Source organism: Carlito syrichta, unplaced genomic scaffold, assembly GCF_000164805.1.
Source record: "Carlito syrichta isolate Samal-C Ts95f unplaced genomic scaffold, Tarsius_syrichta-2.0.1 Scaffold316389, whole genome shotgun sequence".
Lineage (NCBI taxonomy): Eukaryota > Metazoa > Chordata > Mammalia > Primates > Tarsiidae > Carlito > Carlito syrichta.
In genome coordinates, this window is record NW_007260485.1 from 1,098,330 (window position 1) to 1,113,534 (window position 15,205).

The 15,205-nt window shown below is 39.6% G+C and overlaps 1 protein-coding gene across 1 annotated transcript in view; it reads left to right on the forward strand.

Moving 5' to 3' along the window:
- Positions 1 to 8: 8 nt before the first annotated feature.
- LOC103276866 (serine/threonine-protein kinase Sgk3) overlaps positions 9 to 15,205 on the forward strand; it is a 144,805-nt gene continuing 129,608 nt past the window's right edge. The window contains exon 1 of the mRNA XM_008074318.2: positions 9 to 107. The gene's annotated coding sequence lies outside the window, so the exon portion shown is untranslated. The remainder of the gene's footprint in view (positions 108 to 15,205) is intronic.

The following is a 15,205-nucleotide window of genomic DNA, read 5'->3' on the forward strand; positions in this document are numbered from 1 at the left end:
CGCGTCAGGGAGGAAACGCCGGCGCCCGGCGGCCCTGCGGGGAAGGAGGAAGCGCGAGCGCGTTCGGCTCAGCGCCCTCGCGCCGGGAGGCAGCCCCGCCGAGCCGGGTAGGTGCCGGGGCGCGCGGGGTCGGCGCGCGCCCGGGCCGCTGCCGGAGGCCGGGGCGGGGGAGGCGGGGCGGGGCGAGGGCTGCCCGGGCCGCGGCCGCCGCGTCGCCTCGGAGCAGACGCGACTTTCCCGGGCTCCCCGGCAATCTCGGGGTTGATCGGCCGGAAGAAGGCAGGACCCGCGCCCGGCCCCCGACTCTCCCGGAGTCTGCGGTCTTTGTGTCCTCGAAGCGGATTCGGATTCCGCTTCGGGATTCCCGAACGCCCGGGCGGTGTGGGTGGATGGACGGCGTTAACCCGGGCGCCGCTGCCGAGGGGGGCGGACCTCACTTGAGGTCCGGAGTGGGCGCCGGTCGCCCGCGGGGACCGGGGAGGGGGCGAACGGGAATCGTCAACCTGTTGTCAGCGGACCAGTAAGCCAGAGACTCGAACGCGTTGCTACCCTTTAAGTTCTCGGATTTCAACCCCTCCATCTTTTCAGGTGAATCCGGCCCTGCTAATTCTCACAGTTTTAGCATTGGTGTGTACCCTCTAAAAGTGCTTTGAAATGTTTAGGTGTTGTCGTTTTTTAGTGATCATTACTTGGAAAGATAGAAAAGAGAAAGAATTCATCTCTTGTAACGTAAACGCTTTCATCGCATTTTTGCCCAGTGCAGACCTGAACCACGAGCAGCGCTTCAGTCCTGCACAAGAGACTTTATAGGGTACGCTTGAGATGCGAATGTAAACACAGAGCACTATACTTTCTAAATCTCTGTGAACGTGAAAAATAGACTTGTGTATTTTGATTCTCTCCCCCCGCCCCCCAGGTTGAGATTTTACCCAACCAATCAGGAAAGTGCCTTCTTTATTTACCAAACACTCAGATGGCCTCTTACCACGTGCTGGGCTCTTCTAAGTGCCTTATAAGTATGAACTCAAATTCTTAACTCAGAATATTAAATTGTAGCGGTTCTAGCAATGAAGAGGCCGTGCTTACTGTATTTTGGTCCCCCGAGTGTCATTGCAAGAGCTGGACACAGTAGAGGAAGTTTCAGGCATGTTTTAGGATTGGGTGTGTTTCGGGCCCTCTTGGCTACGTATCACTCCCGGTAAGAAAACCGACACCCCTGCATTTCCCCGGGGGCGGGGGGGGGGGGTGGGGAGGGAAGGAGTCTGGAGCTCTGGGAATGCGACCTGTTCTGAGCAGGTCTCAGCTTAGATCCCCAGCGGCCTCTGTGAGATTGTCTCTCTCATCCGCCATTGCATCCAGCAGTCAACTCTGGAGAGGTCAGAACTTCCCCCTTTCTTTAACTGCCACTGCGTTGATCATAATTTTGTTTTTAGGAGGATCTTTGTTCCGAATCTGTTTGACATTATTCATATGACATAGTTTAGGTTTGAAGGTCAAATTGAACTTGAAAATATAACATTTTTTGTGTGTACACATCAACATAAACAATGCTTTGTCATTTTACTGCCATTTGTTGTTGATAACATTGAATTGGTGGGCTAGCCTCATAGATTAGCCCTTTTCAAATGAGCACCTTGGCCTAGTGGCCAGAATGGTAGAGACTTGAAGCGTGAATTAGATGGACACGGTTCTTGTCATTGTGGTGGTGATGAATGTAAATTTCACATCCTACTAACTTTCTTCCACCCCCCTCCATTAACTTTACAGAGAATAAACTGAGCCGATAAGCCTTATTTAATAGGATTATGAAGTGTTTCTTGAAGCAGGAAGGCTCACGTTTCCCTGATATAATATATGTCACAGCAGACATTAGTGTTATTCATGAATTCTGTTCAGCCAAATAACACCTAGCACTTTCATGGTATACAAAGTGCTTCCAGGCATACGCATTTGCTCTTCAGAGAGACCTTGTGAGGTTGGTCTCAACCACTTTTTATTCTCTGTTCTTAGTTTCTTACGAATGAAGAAACTGAGGGATAGAAATGTTAACATGCTTTAGCTGCAATTGCACAGCAAGGGAGAAGCAAAGCTTGAATAGAGAGTAGGTGTGTGGACCGTGCCTGGCACGTGCAGGCCTGTGATAAACATTTGTGGCATGAATGAGTCCAAAGAACTTCAGATATCCTGTTCTTTCAAAACATGCTCTCAAAATACCATAGTAATTGATTTATGCCTTGGAGATTTCCAGCCCTAATCCAATGCTTCTCTTATTTCAGACAGTATCTGATATAGCACATTTTCTGCAAAAGAGACAGGAATGTACTTTGTCATCCCTGGTTTTTGAAAAAGAAAATAGGTTGGTTATTTTTTTTCTCTCACAAATACCCTACCTTTTTTCTCTGACTTTGATAATGCTTAGATTGGACACACGATATTTGTGTTTGTGTTGACAGCTTTCTTATCTCTCTAAGCTACTTAGATTTATGATAAAGTTCAAATATGATTGTGAGCATTGTACACTTTTTTTGAACAGTCTGACACTTTGTTTTTTTGTAATGTTGCAATTACTTTAGCATAAAGGGTCTTTAAAACAGCAACAACATCCCTCAACTGTTTATACCATTGAGCATAACTCTGTGTATCCTAAAATATGTGATTTCCATATGGATAACTTTCAATTAGAGAGAAGAATATAGCCATAATGGCTATATTCTGGAGGGAGGAATTGAGAAGGGTTATCAGGAATAAATGAGAAATGGAATGGCCTTTCCCATGAGGGTATTAGGTGGTGAGAAACCCTTAATGAAGCCATACTGAGTCATCTGCCTTTCAGCGTTCTTCTGTGTGGGAGTGGAACAAAATACTTTTGATACCTGCCTTGTTTCAGAAACCACTTTACCTTTTCCAGTCTTGTTTTCTCTCTTTTTAAAATTCATGTAAATTACTGACTAAACTGCTGATTCATGAAACTCAAATTATGTAACATGTTATTCCTGACAGAAACAGCTCCCACATTATTTTAAGTTACTCAATGTCTTTGTTTTCCTTTACCTATTCCATTTCTCTTAGTGGAGCCTTTGCTCTCATTTCACTTTCTTCCCCCCCCCCCCATCATTTCATGGAGAAAAGTAGTAAATCTAAGAGGCTACATTTCTACATCTTGTAGTTCATGGCAAAGTAGTTTTAGCGATGAGTTGTCCTTGCTGAGGAAGACACTGTGGAAATAGGATGTTGAAGGCCAATTCAGAGCATCATCCAGCAAAATTGTATTGCCTGTCTGAAGCTGAGCTGGCGAGTTCTCAAAGGAAATTAGGACAGTGTGTAGTATCCTTCTTTGCCCTTATCCAGTTTCTCAGGTCCTTTACTGTTTTTCAGAGGCCCTGAAAACCTGCCAAAGTTCATCTCCTTGTAGCCACCATTCTTCTGTTATTCAAAACCAGAATCTGTTTTCCTTGGGTGGAGTAGGGAGTGAGTGAAAGGAAGGTGAAGATATAAGAGGAATTGTTGTAGGGTAAGGGACTGATAATATGTGAGATAGAAAATAGGAGGTGTGGGGGTAAAATAAATGTTAGTGAGATCCCAACAGTGGAAGATACTTTTACAGAGCAAAAATTTTGCTCTGCTTCCCCCAGTGGAGCCCTACATATAGGAAAGACGTCTATGGTATCAAAGCCTGCCAAGCACCAGAAACATCTACTGACATGATATGATATTGGTAGGCAGAGTTCCTTTCTACCACCAAGTGCAGAAGTGTTCTTATAGGTAGCTCTTCAGAGCATGAAGTGTGTTTTTTTGCAGATGGTTAATATGTAGAGAACTGGTTTAGTGGTTTTTAACTTGAGAATAAGAGCGATTTGACAGACTTTTGGCTGAGGAATGGCCTGGATGTTTTAAAGGCTTACTCTTTAAGAATGCCTGTGTTGAGACAATAATGTCATTCTTTTCACTGTTCTGTGGTTTTTGAAGAAATAACGCTTTATTATATCATATATAATAACGAGCATGTTTCAGGTTAATTACTTCCATTCAGATTCCTGATGTTTGCTAAGATAGCCAATACCAAACCTTTTTTTCCTATAGGTAAAATGGATTTCATATATAATAATATACAAAAATGAGACTCATTGATGGATTAGCCAGTATATAGACTGCTGGGTGAAACATCTTCAAAGTACAGTGGTGCTTCATGAGTTTGAAAATGAGAAGGAATTTGATTTACCTCTCTTTTTTTGGACTAAAAATAGATTAATGTTAACTTCAAATGATCTAGTTTCCAACTCAGCCTCCATACATGCAGACAAACATATATATAAGACCAGTATGTAGACTATATAATCTAATGCACATATATATTTATATATGACCAGCTCAAAGGGAGTTTTGGAATTATAGCCTTAGTTTCCCAATGAAACACATGCATCTTTCCCTCCTATTTTTAATTTTTGTTTTGTCTCATATTTTTTAAACATTTAAAAATTTTTTTTAATTTTAAAGATGTGGAGTACAATTCTGGGTTAGGTATACAAACGTTCATTATGCAGGTACCTTTGTTGATGAGGTGTGGCCCACCCCGGCAGTTTCCCACTACTGCCAATCTAAACATTATTTTCAAGTTTTGTTTTTTGAGTTGGAGTCTCACTCCATCGCCCAGGCTGGAGTGCAGTGGCATTCTCACGGCCACCCCATCGTCGACCTGCTGGGCTCCGGCGATCCTTCTGCCTCAGCCTTCCAAGTAGCCGGAACTATTGGTATGCATGCTACTGCGTCCGGCTAATTTTTTTGATTTTATTGTAGAGATGAGGTCTTGTCAAGTTGCCCGGGCTGGTCTTGAAACGGCAGGCTCAGGCAATCTACTCACTTTGGCCTCCTAAAGTGCTGGGATTACAGGCTGAGCCACCGAACCCGGCCTATTTTTAATTTTAAAGTCATACACGCATTCCCTTAAATGCAAGCAATTGAGAAGCATGTGTAATAAAATAGTAAGTCCTCTTTAATCTTACCCACAAAGATAACCACTGCTATTTTTATACACTTCTAGACTTTTTTCCTAGCTTATATAATCTTGTGTATTCATATATGTACAGTTTTTTAAAAATGGGGGTTATTCTATACAATTTGTTATTTTTTTTAACACTATATCATAGACATGTATAGACCTACATCACACATATGCATTTTTGACAGCTGCATAGTATTCCACTTTGTAGTTGATTATTTACTTTCTATTACTTATATATTTACCAATTTGTGTCTTTTAGAATGTATTAAAATTGCCAAGTAATACATTTTTTAGAAAAATAGAAGCAAAAGAGAAAATAAGAATCACAAGTAAACCTATCACTTATTAATAACCACTATTAGCATTTTAGAGTATATCCTTCTAGACTTGTGTTTTTTTGTTTTTTTGGGGACAGACTCTTGCTCTTTCACCCAGGTCAAAGTGCAGTAGTGAGGTCATGGCTCACTGAAGCCTCTGTCTCCTGGGTTCATCCCAGCCTCCCAAGAAGACTACACACATGTACCACCAGACCCAGCTAATTTTTAATTTTTTTCCCTATGGAGATGGGGTCTTGCTAATTGCCCAGGCTGGTCTTGAACTCCTGACCTCAAGTAATCCTCCCATCTCAACCTCTCAAAGTGTTGGTATTACAGGTATGGGCCACTGCGCCCGCCCTAGACTTTTGTGTGTACATATATGTTTTTTCAATACTATTTAAAAATTTCTCTTATACAGACTTGCTTTGTTGGTTATAGAATCATGCTTATGTAGCCAGCCAACGTCATAGATTCCATGTACCTTTGAACCAGTTGTTTTACTGTGTTTCCTGGCCACCTGCCATAACCCACCCTGGCTAACACTCTTAGAAATTTATGCTACTGCTCATAAAGGGGATGAGGTGAGGGTGTATGGATAGACTGACAAAATCCATCCAAATCAGCATAAAACACAAATCCTTCTAATGAGAGTCAGTCAACATTTGTACTTTAGGCACATCTAAAATATAAGATATTTAACACAAATGATAGAATCACTCACTAAAGGAAAAGCAGAAATAATGAATTTGAACCAAGGAAAAGTGGCTGTTCTGAAGTTCAGTTAGAAAGGAGAACAGCTGACTTTGAGATGTTTCGAAATGTTCTCCTAATGAAAAGTATATTGTTTGCAGTATAATTGGTTTAAACAGTGCTGCCACCAATGGTAGGAATAGGTGACCTGGAGGTTTCTTATGATCCTATTGTACTATAGGCTGTCTCGGAGTTAGTGACACTTGACTTAGTATAAATTCATGCAAACAACTTCTTTACACATTAATGCCACCAGTTTCCTCAGAAAAGCATTGGTCTGTGTTGACCTCTCTTCACCCCGTTTTCTTCTCGTGAGGTGTAAGTGCACCAACTATAGCCCACATGTCCTCATACCTGCCCCTGTACCCTTGTGCAAACTCCCTTCTTTTTTGAGAGTTTAGACTCTTCTTTTAACCTTGTTCTTTTGTCCTCTTCGTCCACCTCTTGCATCAAGATGATTTTTGTTCTTTATCCCACTTTCTTCATTTTGGTCTTGAGTAAAAAAGATACTAATCACGGTGGTACATGTAGGGGCAGGCCTTTAATAAGGAAAGGGAAAGCTTTTAGTTTAGTAGGAAAGGTATACATTATAAAGAACCGGTGGTTTCAACCTTCAAAGCCTTTGAATATACCTAGTAATTCTTTTCAAAATATCCACAGAAGCCTCCACCCACCTCCTCTTCTCTAAATAAGCTGTTTTTCCTTAAGCATTGGCATGAACTATACAATTTTCAGCTATTTCTATTTTTCATGTACATGTCATTGCAACAGCATTGTTTTGTGCTTTTTTTTTTTCTTCTCCTATTGAAGATGTCAGCCATGTTATGGGTTGAATAGTGTTTTGGTCTTGAAAGCTAACAGCCAGATATGACCACTGTTCCCTTTAGAAAATACATCTGGAGGAGGGAGAGGGAGGAAAAAAGAAAAAAAAGTACATCTGTAGTGGGGTGCCGTGGCTCATGCCTGTAACCCCCATATTTTGGTAGGTGGAGGCTAGAGGATTGTCTGAGTCCAGGGGTTCAAGAACAGCCTGGGCAATTTGGTGAAACCTCATCTCTATAATAAATTTAGAAATTAGCTTGGTGTGGTGGTGTGTACCTGTAGTTCCAGCTACTTGGAAGGCTGAGGCAGAAGGAATTGCCTGAGCCCAGCAGGTCGAGGCTGCAGCAGCTATGAGCATGCTGCTGCACTCCAGCCTGGGTGACAGAGTGAGACTCTGACTCAAAAAAAAAGAAAGAAAAGAAAAGAAAAATACATCTGAAGTTTTAACTATCTTAAAAACAACCTTTTTGTTTTCAAGCTAGTTGAAGACTAAGGAAGCTATCTTAGATCAAAGGTTAGCAATCTTTGAGACGTGGTATGTCAAGACTGCAAACTCTTTCCTTCCAGGTTTTTATCAGTAAAGATATGCACTGGCGAGAGTTTACATCAGATCTTTGGGAGTTAGAATGGAAGCAATACTAGTTCAGGAATGCTAGGTGGGTGCTGGAGACTCTCAGAAGAGGTGGAGGTAGGGGGTCGGGACCTGGAAGCTGACTGCATACCAACTCTAGCTCACCTGTAATGGTTCCTGGGCCAGGTGTTATGAGGACCTTCATTGCAAGACAATAGTTAATTAAGTGGCACTGAGAGTAAAGGCCTACTCTTTAATAAACATCAATAGAGAAGGTGTGGAAAAGATGTTTCTATTCAACTTCCTTTTTTTTAGAGACGGAGTCTAACTGTGTTGCCTAGGCTGGTCTCAAACTCCTGGGCTCAAGTGATCCTCCCGCCTTGACCTCCCAGAGTGCTGGGATTACAGGCATGAGCCTAACTGTGTTGCCTAGGCTGGTCTCAAACTCCTGGGCTCAAGTGATCCTCCCGCCTTGACCTCCCAGAGTGCTGGGATTACAGGCATGAGCCACTGCGCCCAGCCTTATTCAGTTTCCTAACAACATGGTGCTAAAACTGGTAATGGCTTAAATGTGAAAGTACTGTATCATTTGCTTATTTGAACTGGGACTATGGTTAATTAACATTCAGAAGTAAGACTTCTATAATTTTTTTATGGCTGTTATTTTTTGTAATTCTAACTGTATATAGTTGCACATAGTTGACAATTTAGTTTATCCTGACAGAAGTAACTTTCTCTCTCTTCTAACTGATTTCTTTTTTAGCCCACTCTCTCTTCTCACAGAGCTCCCTCAGGGATCTGTGAGGGAATTTTTTTAATTAATGAAAGATTAAGATATTCCAATGTTTTAGCAGAGAAGAGTTTTTAAGATTTATAAGACTGTGCCCTCTTTTTTCCTTTGGGTTTTGTCTCCCCTTTAGATTTCTGTTATTTCTGACTTCCACTAACATTAACATCATTTCTTTCTGTTCCTCCTTTTAAAAGTCCACTCAAGTGTGAAAAAAAGTCCCTGGCCCATCAAAATTATTTCTTACTTTCATTTTAGATTTTAGGATTAAGAATTTGCCTGTGAGATGTAGAACATTGTGTATAAAATGCTACTCTTGTTTGGAAAGACAAGGAAAAGATAAGAATATATTATGCTTTGTTTGTCTACACATAAAGAGACTCTGGAAGGACCTAAGAAATTAACAGTGCTTATCTCTTTGGGTTGAGGGATGAGAAGTAGGTGGATAGGGATGGGTCAGAAGCAGACTTTTCACTGTGTTCTTTTTCATGTTCTTTAGCTTTTTGAACTGTGTGAATATGTAACCCGTTGTTAAAATAAATTAAAAAATCACGCCCCTAGGTTTCCTGACTTAAAATATATATATATATCCGGTGTTCTTTTTCCATCTAAGTCTTTAGTAAAGCTGTTGTTTAAATTTTTTTTTCTAAGCATGTATGTGTAGTCTAGTCTCAGAGGGCCAGTAGTAATCTGCAGGCACCTTGCCATGGCATTGTTCCTCTTCAGGACTCTCAAATGCTGTGACTAAGATTCATTATGAAGCCTCCCATTAGGGAATTCTGATGCTGCAAATACGGCCAAACCTTAAATTATTGTTGGCTTACTGGAGCAATTTAATTGAAATTATCTACAGTATTTTGCCAAGTGGATGCTCAGTTGCCTCCTAATAAAAACTATTTAGATAATACCAACGTAATTAGTGCAAAGTTATTTTATTTTTTCCGCATGATATCTTGTATCTTATCATCATGGTTATACTTCACCCACTTAAGATTATCTGAGTTTGGTGCTTTTAGAAAATAAAGATTAGTTCTCTTTTAGTATTTAGAAATTCTGCCGTTTTCAAGCTGTACATGCTAAACTGAATATTTTCTTTCATTAGGATTTTTGCAGTACTTATTATTCGTGATCTATATTTTACTTTGCAGAGAGCAAAGATAAAGGAACTAATATTTATTGAGCTCCTATCATTTTCTAGGTGCCTTAGAGATATTATTTTATTAAATGCTCATAATAACTCTGTGAGTTAGGTAAGTCGTTTTATTTTGCAGGTGAGCATGTTGGGCTTAGCAGGGTTTTGAAGGTTGCTGCGTGTGATCAACACCAGGTAGAGCTCAAAACAAGTCTCTCAAGCTTTACCATGAGGTCTTCTTGTGTTATTGATAAGGAGATAAAAACTGACTCCTCTCAAAGCCACTCATCAGAAAGAACAGGCGGAATTAATTAGCAAATAACCCAAATTACCATCTGTTGAAGAGGCAGTGGTTAAATGAATTTAAAAACGGGTTTTTCATTTTTAGTTTATTATTGTGAGAGCATATTAATGTTGTAATCTAGAAACTAGTACCAGATTTCAAGAAGAAAACTGACTGAACATGTTTTTTTGTTGTTTTTTTTTTTTTAGTTGAAGTCTCACTCATTCGCCCAGGCTGGAGTGCAGTGGTGGACTCATGGCCACCCCAGTGTCGACCTGCTGGGCTCTGGGGATCCTTCTGCCTTAGCCTTCCAAGTAGCCAGAACTACAGGTGTGCATTAGCACCCCCGGCTAATTTTTTGACTTATTATAGAGATGCCGTCTTGCCAAATTGCCCAGGCTGGTCTCGAACCTGTGGGCTCAGGCAATCCCCTCACCTTGGTCTCCCAAAGTGCTGGGATTTCAGGCTTGAGCCACCATGCCCGGCCTGAAAATGTTTTAAGTATGTATTTCATGCCTAGTAGAAAAGGACTTACAATTCTACATTTAGCCAGGTGTGGTGGCGCGTGCTTGTAGTCCTAGCTACTTGGAAGTCTGAGATGGGAGGATCACTGGAGCCCAGGAGTTCCAGGCTGCAGTGAGCTATGATTGTACCACTGCATTAAAAAAAAACCAAAAAAAACTACATTTAAAAACTAATTGTGTTAAATTCTGAACTTAAAGAATTCGAATATCTTATATTGTTATCTGGAGAACTGTCAAACTCCTGTTATTAGTAACCAGTGTCCAGTGAGCTTTGCCAATGAAAACGAATACTGCTGTCATGTTCTAAAACTCCTAGCAGAACAAATGATACTAGGGACTCCTAAAGGGGAGAGGCATGGAGGGGGTCAAGGGTTGGAATACTATCCGTTGGGTGAAAAACTAACTATTTGGGTGATGGGTTCAAGAGAAGCCCGACCCTCACCATTGTACAATATACTCATGTAACAAACTGACTCATGTGCTCCCTGAATTTGAAATAAATAAATAATAAAACCACTAACAATGATAGCCAGCACTGCTTACATTGATCCTTGGAAATATAGCAATCGCTTTGTTGATTATTTTTAACTTTTAGAGACGTGATCTTGCTATATTACCCAGGCTGAGGTGCAGGGACACAGCCATAACTCACTGCAGTCTTGAACTCCTAGGCTAAAACAATTCTCCTGCCTCAGCCTCCTAAGTAATAGGACCACAGGCACTTGTCACCACATCTGGCTAATTCTTTTATTTTTTATAGAGATAGGGTCTTACCATGCTACTCAGGGTGGTCTTGAACTCCTAACCCCAAGTGATCATCCCGCCCTAGCCTCCCAAAGTGCTGGGATTGCAGATGCGAGCTACCACGACAGGCCACTTTGTTGATTTGTGTTAAATGTTAGTTGATGCAGGTATATCATGTGTCTTTGGAGTTACTGGGATGAGTTCCTATTAACCAAGTAAAGGTGATAGAATTCAGGTCTGAATTCTTGTATACCACGATATCTTATGATTGCATTATCTAATAAAATATATTTACCTCTCTGGGCAAAGATGGTGGTATTGTCTGGATGTATCTCTCAAAATTCATGTTTTAGAAACTTAATCCCCAATGCGACAGTGTTGAAACATGTTTAGGACATGATGGTTCTGCTCTGAAGAGTGGATTAATGCCCTTATAAAAATGGCTTGTGGGAGTGTTTGCCCTCATTTGCTCTTCTGTAGTGTGAGGACACAGAGTTTGTCATTTTTGCCCTTTCCACCTTCCACAATGCGAGGACATAGCAACAAGGCCCTTACTAGGTGTTGGCACCTTAACCCTGGACTTTCCAGTCTCCAAAATTGTGAGAAATGAATTTCTGTTCTTCACCCAGTCTCAGATATTTTGTTATAATGGCACAAACGGACTAAGACAGATGGTGAGAAAGACACTAAGAAAATTAAAATGATTGGGAACATTTCAAAAGAAGTAGAAAGTCACAAATAGTAAATGGAGAAGACAGAATAAACCCACGACATACACTAGAGTCACTTACACTTAACACTTTGAAAAAACAGCTTTATTGGAATATAATTTACATACCATTATATTTGCTTTTAAACCACAGTTCATTGGTTTATTCACAGAGTTGTGCTGACATCACCACTATGTAATTCCAGAACTTTCATCATTCCCCCCCAAAAACCCTGGACTCATTATCAGTCACTCACACCCCTCCCTTTACCCAGTTCCTGGCAATGACATATCTACTTTCTTTATATATAGATTTGCCTAATCTGAACATTTTATTTAAAAAATGGGATCATACAATATGTAGTCTTTTGTGACTGTCTTTTTGTGCTAAGCATACTGTTTTCAAGGTTCATCCATATTGTAGCATGTGGTACTTAATTTTCTTTTATTGGTAAAAAATAATATTTTGTATAGATATAGCACATTTTTCTTTTGAGTTGTTGTCTCACTCTGTCACCCAGACTGGAGTGCAGTGGCACACATACCGCCACCCCAGCTTTGACCTGCTGGGCTCTGACGATTCTTCTGCCTCAGCCTTCCAAGTAGCTGGCATGTGCTACCATGCCTGGCTATTTATTTGTTTGTATATTGATTGATTGATTGATTGACTGGTTGGTTGGTTGTAGAGACTGGCCTTGAGCCTGTGGACTCAGGCAATCCACTCGCCTAGGCCTCCCAAAGTGCTGGGATTATAGGCTGAGCCACTGATCCCGGCTGATATGGCATATTTTGCTTATTCATCTATTGATGGCTATTTGGGTTGTTTCTACTTTGGGGCTATTATGAATAATACTGCTATGAATATTTTTGTATAGGTTTTCATATGATTGTATGTATTCATTTCTCTTAGACATATACCTAGGAGCAGAGTTGCTGGATCATATGGTAACTCTAGTTTCACTTTTTGAGGAATTGAAAAACTGTTTTCTAGAGCATCTGCCTTATTTTACAATCCCACTAGTAATGTATGAAGTGTCAGATTTCTCCATATCCTAACACTTGTCTTTTATTTTAGCCATTGTAGTGGATATAAAGTGGTATTTCATTGCATTTTCATAATGACTGAGCATCTTTTCATGTGCTTATCGGCCAGTTGTGGATCTTCTTTGGAGCAAGGTTTATTAAAAATCCTTACTCATTAAAATTTTTTTTTGGTCTTTTTATTGTTGAATTATAAGAGTTCTTTATATATTCTGAATACATGTCCCTTTCAGATATACGATTTGCGAATATTTTCTCCCACTTGATGGGCTTTCTTTTCACTTTCTTGGTGATTTTCTTAAAACACAAAAGTTTTAATTTTTGGTGAAGTCCCATTTATGTAGTTTTTTCTTTGTTGCTTGTGCTTGTGGTGTCACACCATCTAAAAAATTATTACCTAACCCAAGGTTATGGAGATTTACTTCTGTGTTTTCTTCTAAGAGCTTCATAGTTTTAGCTTTTACTTTAGATCTGTGATCTGTTTTGGGTTAATTTTTATTTATGGCATGAGATAGGGGTTCAACTTCTTTTGCGTGTGGAAATCCAGTTGTCACAGCACTATTTGTCAATTATTCTTTTCTCCATTGAATTGTCTTGACATCCATGCCAAATATCAATTGACTATAAATATAAAGATTTAAGCCGGGCTCGGTGGCTCAGCCTGTAATTCCACGCCTTTGGGAGGCTGAGGTGAGTGGATTGCCTGAGCCCGCGGGTCCGAGACCCGCCTCGGCAGCGAGACCTCATCTCTACAATAAATCAAAAAATCATCCGGGCGTGGTAGCGCATGCCTGTGATTCCGGCTACTTGGAAGGCTGAGGCGGAAAGATCGCCAGAGCCCGGTAGGTCAAGGCTGCGGTGGCCAGGAGCGGCCACTGCACTCCAGTCTGGGCAACAGAGTGAGATTCCAACTCAAAAAAAAAATATATATATATAAAGATTTATTTTTGTGCTCTCAATTATAGTTTATTAATCTCTCTCTCTAAATTAATGCCCTTGCCACACTGTCTTAATTAGCTTTATGTAGCTTTGTAGTAAGTTTTGAAATCAGGAATTCTGAGTCCTCAAACTATGTTCTTAATTTTCAAGAATACTTTGACTACTCTGGAATTTTTATGTTTCTATATGAATTTTATGATCAACTTGTACATTTCTGAAATAAAGGCAGTTTGGATTGTGATAGAGATTGTAATGAATCTATAGATCAATTTGAAGACTATTACCATCTTAATGATATTGATCTATGAATATGGGTTGTATTTTCATTTACTAAGGTCTTCTTTAGTGTCTTTCAAATATGTTTTATAGTTTTCAATGTACAAGTCTTGCATATTTGTTGTAATTTATTCCTAAGTATTTTATTCTTTTTGATGCTATTGCAAATGGAATTGTTTTCTTAATTCATTTTATGCTTGCTCATTGACACTGTACAGAAATACAATTGATTTTTGAATATTGCTCTTCTTGAATCTTGCTAAACTTGTTTATTAGTCTGAATAATTTTTTGGTGGATTCTTTAGGATTTTCTCTATACAGGATCATGTTATCTACACATGGAGTATTGATTTTAATTTTTCCTTACCAATCAGGATGCCTTTTATTTATTTTTTTCTCTTGCTTAGTTGCTGTGCTAGAACCTCCAATACAATGTTGAATAGAAGTGAAGAGAGCTGACATCCTTGTGTTGTTCCTAATCTTAGGGGAAAAGCACTCGTTTTTCACTTTTAAGTATGATGTTAGCTATGGGTTTTTCATAGATACCCTTTATTAGCTTGGGAAATTCCCTTCTATTCCTAGTTTGTTTTGTGTTTTTAATCATTAAAGGGTGTTGGATTTTGTCAGATCTCTTTTCTATATCTATTGAGATGATCATACGGTTTTTGTCCTTTAAATATGATGTATAACATTGATTGATTTTTCATATTTTCAACCAACCTTGCATTCCTGGGATGAAGGTTATATCAAATCCCTGGGGTACATAATCCTTTGTATATGTCACTGGATTAAGTTTGCTGGGTTTTTTTTTTTTTTTTTTAATTGTTTTGTGTTTTGAGGATTTGCACATCTCTATTGCTCTGGAGTTTTCTGTTTTCATGATATCTTCATCTGGTTTTGGTATCAGGGTAATACTGGGTTAAATGAATGAGCTGGAAAGTGTTCTCTCCTGTTCTTTTTTAGGGAGAGATTTTGTGAAAAATTAGTATTATTTTTTAAACATGCAGCATAAATCACCAGTGAAGCCATTTGCACCTGAGCTTTTCTTCATGCGATTTTTAAAATTATTAATTCAATCATTTTACTTGCAGTATATCTACTTAGAGTTTCTATTTCTTCTTGAATTGGTCTTGGTAGTTTGTTTCTTTCTATGAGCTTGTCCCATTCAAATTATCTAATTTGTTGGTGTACAATTATGCATAATATTATCTTAAAATCATCTTTACTTCTATGAGATTGGTAATGATGTTTCCCTTTTTTTTTTTTTTTTTGAATTGGAGTCTCACTCTGTCGCCCAGACTGGAGTGCAGT